This window comes from Cupressus sempervirens, chromosome 1, assembly GCF_028749045.1.
Source record: "Cupressus sempervirens isolate cs-2001-9-10 chromosome 1, ASM2874904v1, whole genome shotgun sequence".
Lineage (NCBI taxonomy): Eukaryota > Viridiplantae > Streptophyta > Pinopsida > Cupressales > Cupressaceae > Cupressus > Cupressus sempervirens.
Window position 1 is genome coordinate 52,969,813 of NC_143118.1, and position 5,687 is coordinate 52,975,499.

The following is a 5,687-nucleotide window of genomic DNA, read 5'->3' on the forward strand; positions in this document are numbered from 1 at the left end:
ATACTCCCCTCAAAACCTAAGCGCCTACCTTATTGACCAAAGGGGGGAATGAAAAGTTCTTTTAAAAAAACAAAACAAATTTAATCTCCATCCAACACTTCCTACCCTCAAACCTAGTGCCCAACATTTCTTTTCCCCCCACGTCACATCCCATTCAAACCCTTCCATGTGCTTCCCAAGCGCTAGGCGCTCTGCCTAAGACTCTGATGCGCTGACCCAATCCAGTGATGTGGCGCCAAGGTTAAAAAGGGGGGAGAAGACTTTCTAAACAAATTTCCCCCTTTTTCAATGCATTCACAAAAGTCACATCCTCGGATTTGCTAAGGCTGCGAATTCCTATGGGTACCAGGGTGATGTCACCCTAACCATGCTTGATTTGACTTGTTAAAAATTGATCATACCCCTTCAAACAAAAGCTGGTGCCAAGTGGATACAAGGGAGTTAAAGCTTAAAGTTAATTTGGTAAGAGTAGATATTGGTTAGCTAGGATATTTAGGTTATTATAAAGTATTGGTTTTATTCATTTTTATTTTTTTTTAAAAACAAAGCATCAACAGAGAATATTCTCTGTTTTCTCATGAGAATTTAAGTTATTGCTCATACAAAATCTAGAGAGTTTTTGCTCTCTTGAGACAATTTTTTTTTGTCTTAATTTTTCTAAGTATAGATTTTCAAGTTGGTTTATTTGCCAAGGGGGTTATATTAAAAAAAAAAAAAAAATCTAATAGGATTTGTTACAAACTATATATGCCAAGAATTTGAATGATCCATTTTAACAACAATGCAAGAATTGTTTTGTTTTCAAAAATCACGAAACTGAATCTATGTTCATAACATAATTTTTGTTTCAACATATATGAAACTTGAATTTTGCCTAATTGAACATCATCATTTCATCTTATTTTGGATGTGCATCCATATAATCAAAAATTACAAAAAAAACTCATGAGAAGTGATAATACTCAATCACTATTTTATTGGCAACCTGATTCAAAGGCTCAGTCGGGAAAGAACCAGGAAGAAAACCTGGCGTCGTTCTCATTACAAAAAAGTTTTGAAATATAATTTACATAGGATTCCAATCCCGAAATTACAACAATCCAATTAAATTTCCTTCATGACCCTTATCAAGGTGTAATGCCCCACCAAGGGATCCAAAGAATTAACCTAGAATTTCACTAAGTTTGGTAGCATTTTTTTTTTAAAACATGAAAGTAAATACCACATATAACTTATACACCATAACGGAAGCAATATCAATGTCCATCTAAAAGTAAACATATCATACATAACAGATTACATTCTTTAAGATCCCTTAACGTTGAATTACATCTAACTCAACTAACATTATTGAATCCATCTAATATAACAACCACATAAAATAATAATGATAAGTCCAATGTTTATACATTACATTTCAAATGCTCAATCATCCACTGTACATGTCACAGGGTATGAAAAGCTTAAAAGAATATACATATGTGAAATAAAGTACATCATCCTATTCTAATCCATGATGCATCAAAGTAAAGATAATCACATGTCTCACATGATACATCATCATAGAAGATATAAACATCCATCATAAAAGATCAAACATAATAAATTAAGTGCACGGTTCCTCTCAACAGTTAATAGCATCATTAGACCATCGTGGGCCCTAGCCATCCCTCTGTGCGTAACATTCCAAATCATCGAAGAGCTCATCGGTATTAACATAGTAGGAATGTCACTCCTAACATATACTCTATCATATGCAGAAAGTAATCTAACATGCAAATAAAAGCATAAGATAACATCATCTAACATATGCTAATCATCAATGAAAGGATACATATCCACCATCATGAAGGACACATCAGCCACAATGTCTCAATGAATCTCAAATGATAAGAGTGGAAAAATACTACCACCTGACCTCGTGGTACCTAAGTGGTCCACTCCCACCATGCTGAGGAGATAAACTCAAGTCCCAAACAGGCTATCCAAAATCACATAGCATAAATCTCTATAAGTCTGAGAATCCTAAAAGTATATTAACTCAAAGGTTCCATCACACAAAACCGACATCTAATCCCCAGAGGCACACAAAGACATGTAGGAACCTACTATGCAAGCGGGAAAGTGTCATCGCATATATCATGTACAAGTTACCCTGGCAGTTAGCTAAACTCCACAGGTCCATATTGATCCTCATGCGGCCACTAGTATCCTCTCATACTGATAAGGCATACTATGGAATGCAAAGTCGCAACCATGCGTTGTCTCTACTCCCATCCTAGTCTGTACAAGCACTCGAGGCATGGGCGAGAACAAAACAATTATCTTTTTAGGTTCATTTAGTTAGTATTAGGTGTGAATGTTTTCACTTTTTAACCAACTTACAATGAGTTACCCTGGCAGCCTCTTAGGGCCCCAGCCCCCATTGCAAGCCACTTCCCGACACTACATGCAGATATCCTACCCTAAGCTCATGGAATCATAAATCTCAAAATCATAAAAGATAATCCATAATAAGAACATCAAATATGCATAAAAGCATCAAATCTCCATGAGCAAGCATCCATAGAAAATCATGATCACAACAGCTCTCTATTGGCAACTGAAGTATCACTAATAATCAAAAGTATCCATTGGTTCTTAATAACCAAAATATATCTCAATCATACTGATCGAAGACTCCAAAATGGTTGAGTCAAAATATGTCACAACATGACATCATCAAGAATCATGGCGACTAGAAAATAACCAAGGATAACTGATCGATGAACCAAAAATGGTTAAGTCAAGTGTCTCATACATAAGAATCTCAACTATAACAATCAGTAATTACAAACATTACATAGAGCATTCCATCACATAACCATGGTTGGGTTTATAAAGATCGAGATTAAAACATCATCATGACATCACAATCACATAACCCCAAAGCCTCTGGTAGACGTCCTATAATTGGTCAACACTAGTCAACCCAAAATCCAAAACATTAGCATAAGAATACACAATGCAAACACATGTTTTGGTTTTGCTAAATTTACATACTTGAATTAAATGTGGAGGTTTCAGTTTACGTTTCCAAGTTGGATAATGAATGGAGGAACATTTTGTATGTTTTTCCCAACCCATGTATTGTATTGACTGATAATGGTTTTTCCCTCTAACTCTTAAAATCATTTTTCTAATGTTCTAAATGTCTTTTATATACACATTTTGATGATAATGACCCCCATCATTTTCAAAATAATAATTGAAATTCTTTTCATATTCATCTTTCCAAATTAAAAAGATTAAATTGAACCCATATTGCTCAACTATAACATTATAAAATAATTTGTTATTTAAGAATTACTCTTTAAATTCCAACCATTTATCAATATATTAATTATTTATTATTAATAATGTGTGTGTGTGTATATATATATATATATATATATACACACACATATACATATATAATTATCATTTTATAAAAATGAATTATATAAAAAATCGAATTAACAAAACATATGACAACCGCACATTACACACGGCGAGTTTAATAACCACCAGTCACAATTATATATGCGTCATGTGGATCACAGGTACACTATGGTCGCAGGTACACTGCAGACCGTAGGTACTCTGCGGTACCGCAGTCTGCGTGGTCATAGCCATCGGCGGGGGTGGGGAAATAAGTCCCTCCCGCCCCATTCCAAATTTTAATATTTTTTTCATAACATTTTTTTAATAAACGTTATCATGCGCGAATACAAATCGCGATGCGATTTTAATGAGATTTCACTACAGAAATTCATTCAAATTTTAATTAAATAAATAAATATGTATATATACATATGTATGTGTGTATATATATATATATCTATAAAAGTATATATGTATATATATATGTGTGTGTGTGTATATATATATACATACAGAGTTTTATCAAATATCACAACATATAGACACGTATATATATATATATATATATATATATAATCATATATATATATATATGTATATATGTATGTAGATTCGAAAATATAAACATATATATACACAATTTATTTAAAAATTTCAATTTTCAAAATTTTCCTATAAACTTTTGATCTCAAATTTATCCAATAATACATCTAATGGTTTTGGCTACGATTTAAATCCTAGCCCCGTGTTCTTTTTAGATTTATGCAAATAAGATTCTCAAATAAACTTTAACTACCCATATTGAGAATGCATACAATTTAAATAGGAAAATTCTTAGAAGACATATGGAAGACACAAAGAAGATAGGAAGTGCAAGATGTGGAAATAGCATAAATAAAATCACAAGAATCTACTCGGATTCTAATGCTAATTCACTCTTCCTTAGAAAACTCGCAGAGCAAGCTCCTCCCTTCTTCAGAGTTTTCAAGTCCTCCAATGCTCCAAATGCTCTCCAAACGCTATCTCTAAGCTTCTAGGAATGCCTGAATATAAAGAGCTCTCAGGAAACACCTAGAATGTCTCTAGAAATAGCTAGAAGGTGTCACCAACTAAGCATGTATTTTTTTCCAACCTTCTAGATGAGTCATAAGGTTGTAGACACCATGTGCTTAATTGATGCACTAACCCCTGTGTTGTTGACATATGAGAAATGAAAAGGTGCGTTAACTCCTAGACAAGCTTATAACTCCAATTTACTTTTTATATAATTTCTATTTAAATTTTTTATAACTTTCATTTTAATTTTTTATAACTTTTATTATTATTATTTATTTATTACTTTATTATTATTTTATAATTATTATTAATTTTAATTTCTAATTTTCTTTTATTTAATTCTCAATTAATCCTCATTTAATTAATTATAATAAAAAAATCAAAGATCATGATACTTTATATTAATTTTCTCAAATAATTAATTTATTAATTAAATCTATTTATTAAGACTTAATTAATAGAAAATTCACCATAGACCTCCAAGATAAAATATGAAAACCCATCATAGAGCAATTCACACAAAATCAATCTAAAGGGTTAAAAATCACGAAATATGTCATCTAACACATTTGGTGGGTAAAATATCCAGATACTTGTCCCACCTCACTAGGACAAATGGTTTAAGGGTTTGGGATTTGGACTTGAGAATTTATCTCCCTTCTCTTATCATTGAGATAGTATAATAGGGTACGCTCATCCTGGCAATTCAGGGAAGTCGATACCGGTACTTGTAACCTGCATAAAAACTATGCATGTACATACAATATATATAAAGCTAAGCTAAATAGACAATGGCAGGAAGTGGTGCATCGTGTAGATCTCGACTAGCAGGTGACTACGACTCCCTTCCTTAACCATATCAGAAACACCATACAATATGAGCAAACATGCACACCATACACATGCAAGTACGGGGTAAGTATCCATAATAAAACACATGAGATAATAAACCATCTAACTAATCATCAACAATAACTGAAAGCAATGTAATGATCATCATGCATACATGAAATGTAAAGTCTAAATGATCTCATCATATAACCACTGAATCCATAACATAATGTTTGATAGTCTCAAAACAATACTACTAATCCATCAACATAAAACTAGTCTAACATAGTCTGATAATGATAACAACAATATGTCCATAAAAGATGTGAACGAGGGCAGGCACTACACAAGGGGTCCATATCATTTTTTGCAGTACATTGCTAAGATCATGGAGGGAA